This window comes from Chlorocebus sabaeus, chromosome 20 (assembly GCF_047675955.1).
Source record: "Chlorocebus sabaeus isolate Y175 chromosome 20, mChlSab1.0.hap1, whole genome shotgun sequence".
Lineage (NCBI taxonomy): Eukaryota > Metazoa > Chordata > Mammalia > Primates > Cercopithecidae > Chlorocebus > Chlorocebus sabaeus.
The window spans coordinates 25,271,104-25,283,859 of NC_132923.1; positions in this window are offsets into that span (position 1 = coordinate 25,271,104).

Sequence of the window (12,756 nt, forward strand, 5' to 3'; positions counted from 1 at the left end):
CAATATTTTAAAAGATAATGGTCTAACACTTCCCAAATTTGATGAAAGACATGTATATAGACATCCAAAAACTCAGCAAACTCCAAGTAAGATGAACTTAAAGAAATTCACACAAGACACATTATAATCAAATTTTAAAAGCCAAAGACAAAGACAGTCTTGAAAGCATCAAAAGAGAAGCAACTGGCCACATACAAGGGATCCTCAATAAAATTATCAGCAGATCTCTCATCAGAAACTTTAGAGGCCAGATGTATTCAAAGTTCTAAAAGAAAAAAAGTGTCAACCAAAAATCTTTTATCTGGCAAAACTATCCTTCAAAAGCCAGGGATAACATGAGACATTTCTAGATAAGCAAAAGCTGATGTAGTTGTTACCAATAGACGTGTTCTGCGAGAAATAGTCAAGGGAGTCCTGTAGGATGAAATAAACAGACACAAGACAGAAACTTGCTGCCATATGAATAAATAAAGTTCTCAGTAAAAGTAAACACACAGACAATCATAAAAGCTAGTATTATTATAATAATGACTTGTAACTCCACTTTTTATTCTGCATGTAATTTAAGAGACAAATGCATTTCAAAGAATCATTAGTTTACATTTTTGAACACATAATATATGAAGATGGTATTTTATCACATCAACAACTGAAAGGGGTAGGGAATGGGGCTGTAAAAGAGCAGAGTTTTGTAAGTTATTGCGTTTAAACCTGTGTAAATTCAAATTAGAACGTTATAACCTTAGGATATTACATGTAATCCCCATTGTAACCAATGGGGAAGAAAATAGCTATATATGTGTGTGTATTCATATGCATGTGTATATATATGTGTGTATGTATATATGTATATGTGTGTATATATGTGTATAGATGTATATGTGTGTGTATAAAGAAATGTAAACATTTCACTACAAACAATCAACTAACCACAAAGAAAGACAGTAATGCCAGAAATGAGGGACAAAAAAGCTAAAAGGCATACAGGGAAGAAATAATTAAAATGACTGAAATAATTCCCTCTTTATCAGTAATTTCTCTAAATGTAAATATATTAATGCTTCAATCAAAATACTGAGATTGGCAGAATCAATTAAAACACATGATCCAAACATACGCTGTCTACAAGAGACTCATTTTAGATTTAAAGACATAAATAATTTGAAAGAGAAAGGATGGAGAGAAGTATTCCACGCAAATAGTAACCAAAAGAGGGCAGGAGTGGCTATATTAATAACAGACAAAATAGATTATAAACTAAAAAATGTACAAGAGACAAAGCAGGACATTATATATTAATACAAGGTTTAATAGAGCAAGAATCTAACAATTTCAAACATTTCTGTACCTAATGACACACTATAAAAATATATGAAGCAAAAACTGACAGAATTAAAGGAAGAAATAGACAGTTCTACAATAAATGCTACTTGGAGACTTCAATAGCCCATTCTCAGTAATGAATACAACAATCACATGGAAGGCAAGTGAGGAAATAGAGGACCTAAACAACATAATAAACCAACTAGATATAAGAGTTATACACAGAATACTCTACCTAACAAAAACAGCATTTACATTCTTCCCAAGCGCACATGGGACATTTTTCAGTATAGACTACATATTAGGTTACAAACTAAGTCTCAACAGATTTAAAAATATAGAGATCATACAAAGTATCTTCTCCAACCACAAAGGGGGTGAAGTTAGAAATCAATAATAGAAGTGAAACTGTAGAAGCCACCAGTCTGTGAAAGCTAAACAACACACTGTTAAACAATAATAGATTAAAGAAGCAGTCACAAGGGAAATTTAAAAATACTTAGAAATGAATGAAAATAAAAACATAACATAGCAAAACTTATGGGAAACTGTGAAGGCACTACTAAGTGAGAACTTTATAACTCTAAATATTTACATTGAAAAAACAAGAAAAATCTCAAGACAATCTAATTATGCTTAAGGAGCTAGAAAAAGAAACACAAATTAAACCCAAAGGTAGCAGAGAGAAGGAAATAATAAAGACTGGCGCTCTGATAAATGAAATAGAGAATAGTAAAACAATAGAGAAAATCAATAAAATAAAAAGTTCTTTGAGAAGATAAAACATTTCAACAAACTTTTAGCTAGATAAACTAAGAAAGAAGAGAGAAGACTCAAATTACTAAAATCAGAAATAAAAATGGGGACATTACTACTGACTATAAAAAATAAAAAGGATTATGAGGTTTTTCTTTAAAAAATTTAAGTTCTAGGGTACATGTGCACAATGTGCAGGTTTGTTGCATAGGTATACATATGCCATGTTGGTTTGCTGCACCCAATAACTCGTCATTTACATTAGGTATTTCCCCTAATGCTATCCCTCCCCCAGCCCTCCAACCCCGGACAGGTCCGGTGTGTGATGTTCCCCACCCTGTGTCTCATTGTTCAATTCCCACCTATGAGTGAGAACGTGTGGTATTTGGTTTTCTGTCCTTGTGAGAGTTTGCTGAGAATGATGGTTTCCAGCTGTATCCATGTCCCTGCAAAGGATATGAACTCACCCTTTTTTATGGCTGCATAGTATTCCATGGTGTATATGTGCCACATGTTTTTGTTTTTGTTTTTGTTTTTTTTGAGACGGAGTCTTGCTCTGTCACCCAATCTAGAGTGCAGTGGCACAATCTTGGCTCACTGCTAGCTCCACCTCCTGGGTTCATGCCATTCTCCTGCCTCAGCCTCCCGAGTAGCTGGGACTCCAGGCGCCTGCCACCACACCCAGCTAATTGTTTTTTCGTATTTTTAGTAGAAATGGGGTTTCACCGTGTTAACCAGGATGGTCTCGATCTCCTGACCTCGTGATCTGCCTGCCTCGGCTTCCCAAAATCCTGGCATTACAGGTGTGAGCCACCACGCCGGGCGGCCACATTTTCTTTATCCAGTCTATCGTTGCTGGACATTTGGGTTGGTTCCAAGTCTTTGCTATTGTGAATAGTGCCTCAATAAATATACGTGTGCATGTATCTTTATAGTAGCATGATTTATAATCCTTTGGGTGTATACCCAGTAATGGGATCGCTGGGTCAAATGGTATTTCTAGTTCTAGATCCTTGAGGAATCACCACACTGTCTTCCACAGTGGTTGAACTAATTTACACTTCCACCAGCAGTGCAAAAGTGTTCCTATTTCTCCACGTCCTCTCCAGCCTCTCGGACTGCCGTGCTAGCAGTGAGCAAAGCTCCGTGGGCATGGGACCCACGGAGCCAGGAGCGGAATATAATCTCCTGGTCTGCCTTTTGCTAATACCGTTGAAAAAGCGCAGTATTAGGGCAGAAGTGTCCCGTTTTTCCAGGTACAATCTGTTACGGCTTCCCTTGGCTAGGAAAGGGAAATCCCCCAACCCCTTGCGCTTCCTGGGTGAGACGACGCCCCACCCTGCTTTGGTTCGCCCTGCATGGGCTGCACTCACTGTCCAACCAGTCCCAAGAGATGAACCAGGTACCTCAGTTGGAAATGCAGAAACCACCTGTCTTCTGTGTCCATCATGCTGGGAGCTGCAGACTGGAGCTGTTCCTCTTCCGCTATCTTGCCTAATTCTCAGTGGTTGGATTATGAGGCTTTTATGAGCAATCATATGCCAATAAATTTGATAATTCAAATGAAAGGAGCAAATTTCTTTCTTTCTTTCTTTCTTTTTTTTTTTTTGAGCTAGAGTCTCGCTCAGTCGCCCAGGCTGGAGTACGGTGGCGCGATCTCGGCTCACTGCAAGCTCCGCCTCCCGGGTTCACGCCATTCTCCTGCCTCAGCCTCCCAAGTAGCTGGGGCTACAGGCGCCCGCCGCCACGCCCAGCTATTTTTTTTGCATTTTTAGTAGAGACGGGGTTTCACCGTGTTAGCCAGGATGGTCTCGATCTCCTGACCTCGTGATCCGCCCGCCTCAGCCTCCCGAAGTTCTGGGATTACAGGCGTGAGCCACCGCGCCCGGCCGCACATTTCTAGAAATACGAAACCTACCAAAGCTAAATCATGAAAAGATAGACAATTGGAATAGACCTATAACTACTAAGGAGATTTAATTAGTAACCAAAAATCTTACACTGGGCATGATGGCTCATGCCTGTAATCCCAACACTTTGGGAGGCTCAGGTAGGAGAATCACTTGAGTCTGGGAAGTTGAGGCTGCAGTGAGCTGTGATTGTGCCACTGCATTCCAGCCTGGGTGACAGAGTGAGATCCTGTCTCAGAAAAATAATAAAATGCAATAAACTTCCAACAAAGGAAAGCTGTAGACCTGATACTTGCGAGGTGAATCTACCAAACATTAGCAACAAGCTAACACCAATTCTTTTCAAACTTTTCCAGAAAAATGAAGAGGAGAAAACACTTTCTAACTCATCCTATCTGTCCAGAATTACTGTAATATCAAAACCAGATAAATATGCAGGAAAACTACAGACCAAAATCCCTTATAAACATTGATGCAAAAATCCTCAACAAAATACTATTAAACTGAATTTAACAGGATGTTAAGGGATTATATACCATGTTCAAGAGGGATTTATTCATGGAATACAAGAATGGTTCAACATATGAAAATCAATGAATGTAATATACACATTAAAAGAATGAAGAAAAAAATGGCATAATCGTCTCAACTGATGCAGAAAAAGTATTTGCCAAAAGTTAACACCCTCTCATAATAAAAACAAACTAGGAATAGAAGCGAACTACTTCAACATAATAAAAGCTATGTTTGAAAAACGCATAGCAAATATCATACTCAATGGTGAAAGACTGAAAGCTTTTCTAAGATCAGCAACAAGATAATAATGCTGCTTTTGCCACTTCTATTCAACATAGTCAACCAGAACATTTGGGCAAAAATAAGACATAAAAGGCATCCAATCTGGGAAAGAAGTAGCAAAATTGTCCCTGCAGATGAGATAATATTTATGAAAAACCCTAAATTTTTCACACAAAAAATTTTGTCAGAGCTAATAAATGAATTCGTAAAATAACAGGTTACAAAGTCAACACAAAAATTAATTGCATTTTTATAAACTAACAATGAAAATCAAAAAAGAAAAATTATAAAAATAATTTCATTTACAATAGCATCAAAAAGAATAAAATACTTAGAAATTAACTTAATGAAGTGAAAGACTTGCACTATGAAAACTATAGAACATTGTTCAAATTAATTAAAGAAGATATGAATAAATGGAAACATGCCCCATGTTCATGAATTGGAAGATTCAATGTTATTAAAATGTCTGTACTACCCAAAGTGATGTACAGATTCAATGCAATCCCTATCGAAATCCCAATGTTGTTTTCTTTGTTGTCATTGTTGTTTTTTGAGACAGGGTCTCACTGTGTCACCCAGGCTAGAGTGCAGTGGCGTGATCATAGCTCACTGCAGCCCTGACTTCCTGGGCTCAAGCAGTCCTCCCACCTCAGCCTCCTGATTAGCTGGGACAACAGTCATGTGCCACCATGCCTGGCTAATTTTTTTGTATTTTTTATAGGGACAGCCATGTTGCCGAAGCTGGTCTCGAACTCCTGAGCTCAAGCAATCTGCCCACCTTGGCCTCCCAAAGTACTGGAATTACAAGCATGAGCCACCACATCTGGCCCCATTGATGTTTTTTGGGCCATTATCTAACATCATAGGCAAAATTAACTCAAAATAGATCAAAGGCCTAAATGTAAGACCTAAAAGTATAAAACTCTTAGAAGAAAACATAGGGCAAAAATTTCATGACATTGGACTTTGCAATGATTTGTTGGATAGGACACCTAAATCTCAGACAACAAAAGAATAAAATGCACAAATTGGACTTCATGAGTATTTTAAAAGTTTGTATATCAAAAGACAGTACAAACAGAGTAAAACTGCAGCTCACAGAATGGTAGAGAATATTTGCAAAGAGTATATTTGATAAGAGATATTCAGAATATAGAGAGAACTTTTAAAACTCAATGACACACACACACACAACCAAACAACTTGATTCAAAAATGGACAAAGAACTTGAATGTATATTTCCTCAAAGAAGATATTGAAATGGCCAATAAACGCATACAAAGATGCTTAATGTCATTAATCATTAAGGAAATGCCTATCAAATCTACAATGAGATATCTCATCATATCCACTAGGATGGCTACGATCAAAAAACAGAAAATAATAAGTGTTAACAAGGATGTGAAAAAATTGGAGCAGTTGTGCCCTGTTGGTGGGAATGTAAAATGGTACATCTGCTATGGAAAACAGTATGGAAGTTCCTAAAAAATCATACATGGAATTACCACATGATTCAGCAATTCCACTTCTAGATATACCCAAAAGAATTGAAAGCTTGGTGTCAAAGAAATATTTGTACACCCATGTTCACAGTAACATTACTCACCATAGCTAAAACATGCAAACAACTCAAGTGTCCATCAATGAATGAATGAATAACAAAACTGTTATTTATATATACAATAAAGTATTATTTGGCCTTTAAAAGGAAATTCTGACTTGTTACAGCATGGATGAACCCTGAGACATTATGCCAAATGAAAAAAGCCAGTCTGAAAAGATAGATACTATATGATTTTTCTGTTTATGTGAGATACTTAGAATAGTCAAAATCATGGAGATAGAAAGTAGAATAGTGGTTTCCTGGAGCTGGGGGAGGGGGAAATGGGGACTTACTGGTTAATGAGTATAGACTTGGAGTTTTACATGATGGAAAGAATTATGGAGATGGAAAGGGGTGATGGCGGAAGAACATTATGAATGTATTTAGTACCACCGAACTGTACACTTAAAATATTTAAGTTGGTAATTAGTTTTGGCCGATTTTACCACAGGAAAAACATTTTTAAAACATTGAAAAAAAGACAATAGAGACTGACCCATGCAGTCAATATAAGTGAGATTGCAGGTTTGTTCACATACGAAGAGGGCAAGACTGTTATAATAACCAATGCCGGTCAATTGCAGAGAGCATTCTCCCACACCTGTCCAGCACAAAGGTTGCCATAGGACAGAACAGAGTATCAGCATGGTCTCTAGAATAACTGACTTATATTCAAATCATGGTTCTCCTCCTTTCTAGATACGTGACATTGGACAAGTTATTTCACCTGTGAACCTCAGCTACCTCATTTATTACATATAGATAATAATAGCTATTGTCTTATAGGGTTGTTGTGAGAATTACATGAGATAACCTATGTAAAACACCTAGCACTGGGCCTAGCACATATTAGTTATTTAATAAATTTTAGTTAATGTTATTTTTCCCAATCTGAGCACTTCAAGTCCTTGGATAGCTGAGGAGTAATTGTAGGGGAAAGGGGAGTTTGCACACAAAACATTGTGTATGAATTAAATACCTTACATGTTTCAAATATAAATTTATTACAATTATTGTTATTTTTAAGATTTAATTTACTTCTATTTTATTTTAAGTTCCATGATACATGTGCAGGACGTGCAAGTTTGAGGTTACACAGGTAAACGTGTGCCATGGTGGCTTGCCACACCTATCAACCCCTCACCTAGGTATGAAGCCCCACATGCTTTAGCTGTTAATCCTGATGCTTTCCCTTCCCCCACCCCCCTGACAGGCCCCAGTGTGTGTTGCTCCCGTCCCTATGTCTATGTATTCTCTTTATTACAATTATTTTTAATTTTTATTTATTTATTTATTTATTGAGACGGAGTCTCGCTCTGTCGCCCAGGCTGGGGTGCAGTGGCCGGATCTCAGCTCACTGCAAGCTCCGCCTCCCGGATTTACGCCATTCTCCTGCCTCAGCCTCCCGAGTAACTGGGACTACAGGCGCCCGCCACCTCGCCCGGCTAGCTTTTTTTTTTTTTTTTTTTTTTGTATTTTTTAGTAGAGACGGGGTTTCACCGTGTTAGCCAGGATGGTCTCGATCTCCTGACCTCGTGATCCGCCCGCCTCGGCCTCCCAAAGTGCTGGGATTACAGGCTTGAGCCACGGCGCCCGGCCTACAATTATTTTTAAAATATAGATGTTTAAATAAAATACTAATTCATTTGGAAATTCCAGTTGCATTTTGCTATATATTTTCTTTTTTTTACTCTTTTTTTTTTCTTTTTAAATTACTTTAAGTTCCAGGATACAAGTAAAGAATGTGTAGGTTGGTTACATAGGTATACATGTGCCATCATGCCTTGCTGCACCTATCAACCCATCCTCTAGGTTTTAAGCCCCGCATGCATTAGGCATTTGTCCTAATGCTCTCCCTCCCCTTGCCCCCAACTCCCCAGCTGGCCCCAGTGTTTCTTGTTCCCCTCCCTGTGTACATGTGTTCTCATTGTTCCAACTCCTGCTTATGAGTGTGTCCAACTAAACACATGCGGTGTTTAATTTTCTGTTTCTGTGTTAGTTTGCTGAGGGTGATAGCTTCCAGCTTCATCCATGTCCCTGCAAAGGACATGATCTTGTTCCTTTTTATGGCTGCATAGTATTCCGTGATGTATATGTACCACATTTTCTTTATCCAGTCTATCATTGATGGGCATTTGGGCTGGTTCCACGTCTTTGCTATTGTAAATAGTGCTGTAATAACCATATGTGTGCCTGTGTCTTTATAGTAGAATGATTTATATTCCTTTGGGTATAAAATGTTCTGTGTGAGAGACATGTGAGGGGAGAAGAAAACATACACACACAATACGTTTAAGGGTAAACAACCTTTATCCCACATGAATGGCAATGCAGATATAATAAGCAAATGATACAAAAAGCAACTTGATATAAGCAAATTGACATAACAAGCAAATTGCAATGGGAAGGGGAGAAGGGAAAAGATATATATATATATGTATATCTTTTTAAAATATATATATCTTTTATATATATCTTTTTAATATATGTATCTTTATATATCTATCTATATATATATCTCTCTCTCTATATATATATATATATATCTTTCTCTTCTTCATGGAAAGCAACAGCCTGGGCTCCAGAGTCAGCCACCTATTCCTGCATAGACGAAGAGAGGTTTCATGAAGCTTTGGCACAGTCTGGGACCTAGCTGTTTTTGTAATGAGTTGTTTGGCATGAGGCCCAGTAACAAGGGCCATTCACGACTGGGCTCAAGGAACACAAAAAGACCAACTTGTTTTTTGCGATTGTCTACTGTTTTTCAATAGCTAACATATAGGAATAGATTGAAATAGAGATTTTTCCAAAACAGTGCTGGATGAACGCCTCAAGGGGCTCATACAACCTGTTCTGGGACTTGGTAACCACTGTTTGTGTCCATGTTCGGTTGAGTTCAAATTTAATATTTAACTTTTCCTCCACATTCGGCCTCAGTTTAATACTCAATTGTACGAAAATACCCTTACAGATACATGGGGAAGGGAATATTTGATATAGTTTACAGATACAGGGTAAGTACAGGAGAATTAAAAGCACAATTAATAAAAATCACATTCAACATGGCTTTGTGAGTAATACTGTGAGAATTGTCAGGGCTATACACACAACATTCAGTATGCAGTAAGGTGCAAACTCCTCTTTGGACTGCGGTAAGCATGTCTAATGCCATTTGATTTTGCAACACAACAGTACGCAACTGAGCAAATTCATCTGATAACAACATTTAAGTCCAGTGTCCCACTCTGGAGCCCAGGCTGTTGCTTCCCAGTCTGATGGGGAATCCTCCTTTCAGAGAGCAAAAGTTAGTTACTTATTGGGCTTTGCTGGAAACAGAGCACATCTGCTTCAACCATGATGTCTTTATGAGGCCTGAAATTCCTATTATGACTTGGGTCATGAGTTCCCCCAAAACTCACTGGATATTTTTTTCCATAGACAAAGATAGGGATCATCATCAATTTTATCATGTTTAACCCTCTATATAGAAGCCATAATCACATAGACTTTCTAAGGTGGAGCTGTAGTGGGAATCTACCCAGAAGTTCTGTTGGTTCAATCAACCTATTTCAGATTATGTTGTTCACTTGTTATGAGGGAACTAACCTCATAAGTCACATACTTTGTCTTTCCTTCCCTTTGCACCCATTTAACTGGAGCTCATAACACCCTAACAACATGACAACCTGTGCCATCTTGAATTGATCCTGCCAGTTATAGGAAGAGAGTCAGGGGACAGAATTTGTTTGCTCCTGCTTGGATAAGACCATATACAAATCATTTCACATTCACCAAAGTTTTCAAATTGTAATTTCATTTGAGATGCTGAGTCAAGCTCCCCTCAGTCTGCCTCCTTAGAGCTAATTCTTCCAAGGCCAATAATAACGATCATGGAATGCTAGCCTCGATGATCTTAACTACCCAGTGTACTTTTATCACTGTATCTTCAGGAATTTAGTGGACTAGTCCCCATGACTACCATACCAATCTTTGAAAGCGATGGGATCATCTGAGAAACACTTTTTAAACCCCAAGTCCCTTGGTTCACTTCTAGAAGGCCATGGTGGGTGCCCCTAGTCCGACATCCAGCTCTCTACACCAGTTGTCAAGTGATTCAGGGTGAGTAGCCAAGCAGCATGCACACTGGGCTTCCTGGAATAGTACTTTCTAGGTTAAAAATCAGAGACAGAAGCAATGGCAGATGAGTGATCCTCTGGTGTTTATTTTATTCTCAGGCAGCACACAACAATCTAACATAGCACATCTCTAGCTCTGAGAAAGAGGCTCTGGGCCTTGGATGTTGGGACTTTTAAGCTTCTTAACAAACTCTTTAGTGAGATTGGGATATGGAATCTAATAGCAGTATGATATAGCAGAACCTTGGCTTTCAGTCTTATCTACTACCTTAGCATTCATCTATTGGAAGAATACTTGGCTTTCTTCTGGTGTAATCCATCCCCATGATTATACACAACTGCTTGGTGTAAACTTGGCTGAAGTTTTCTTTCACCATGGTCAGCTCTCTGTCAGGATGGATTGCATTAGGACCTAGGCTATAGATTATAGCTTGTTTCCAGAGGCAACAGGCCAGCTTTCTTTTCCAGGAGGCCGCTTGCAGGTCTGTTAACTCAGGCAAGTTAATTCTTACCTCTCAACTGTCTTATAGGAGAAATTGACAAAAACCATCATAAACAAGGCATAACCTGGTTAAGTTATTTTATTTTATTATTATTTTTTGAGACAGAGTTTCGCTCTGTCGCCCAGGCTGGAGTGCAGTGGCCGGATCTCAGCTCACTGCAAGCTCCGCCTCCCGGGTTTACGCTATTCTCCTGCCTCAGCCTCCCGAGTAGCTGGGACTACAGGCGCCCGCCACCTCGCCCGGCTAGTTTTTGTATTTTTTAGTAGAGACGGGGTTTCACTGTGTTAGCCAGGATGGTCTCGATCTCCTGACCTCGTGATCCGCCCGTCTCGGCCTCCCAAAGTGCTGGGATTACAGGCTTGAGCCACCGCGCCCGGCAACCTGGTTAAGTTATTGAACTTCAAGAATAAATCATGAATTCTTCAGGCACTCACAGGAAAAAAGTCAAATAACTTTATAAGTGTGGATTAAAGAAAGGGTAGTGATTATCCACTGGCTTCAAACATCCCCACAACAACATTCAGTGCCAGGACACAATGGAGCAATGCCTACTATCTAAAGCTAAGTTCACCTGGAAGTAGCTCATGTGAGAATAATTTGGGAGTGGAATGCAAAGAATAAGAGTAAGAGACAGGGGAGTGAAACAGGGAAGAAGGAAGGGCCAATAAAAACATGCTTTTATCAAATTAGCCACTGGTAGAAACAACTAAATGCTCCATCCCTTTGGAACGGTGTTAGAAGTCCTACAAAATGTGCCTCTAGAACATCAGGGGAGGAAAGATGGGAACGTTACGTTCCCCTGATCTTCGTAAGTGACAATAACCCCTCTAATGTCTAGATTGTACCTGTTTGAGTGGAAACCTGTGTCCCAGGAGCCCTAGGAAGGGTAGCAAAAAGTGCACAACACAGATGTGAGGTAAGATTCCTTAGCGCCACGAAGACCATTAAGGCTATGCAGAATTGGTGGCTGTAGCTTCAACTGGAATTAAAAGGTAAGGCAGAGACGATTTGAAATAATGTTAAGTTTTGTCTACACCTGAAGAGTTCTGAGGAAAAGAAAGTACAAGCCCAACGTATTATATTCTACCAAGTATAATATCCTTGAAGTATACTTTTCAAGAACAGAGGAGACCGGAAGACATTTTCACATATAAAAGAACTTAAGGCCTGTGGCAGCCACAGAACTACTTGGAAAACTATTCAACTACAAAACAGCCAACCCTGAAAAAGTAAATGAAAGAGCCATAGGAAAAGAACTAACTCAATATTCAATGTCAGAATAAAAAAGTAGTAATATTTACAAAATTTTGAGTAAAAGAGTGAGCCAATAACTTTGTGTCCAAAAGTTACCAATCAAATATAAAGGCAACAGTCAGGCATTTTCATACATGCAAGAAAATGGAAGATACTGCAAGTCCTTCTTGGCAAACAAAAGAAAACAAACAAGATAAAAAAAGAAATGAATATTGGAGAAGCTGTAGTGTAAGTATAGGGGATGAATATTGCATTGATTTAAATATAGGACTTTAGTTCTGTTATAAAACAAAGTGATATTAAAAATTTGGGGCTGGATGTGATGGCTCACGCCTGTAATCCCAGCACTTTAGGAGGCTGAGACTGGAGAATTGCTTGAGTCCAGGAGGTCAAGGGTGCAGTGAGCCACGTTCGTGCCTTTTGTACTCCAGCGTGGGGAACAGAATGAGACTTTGTCTCAAAAAACAATT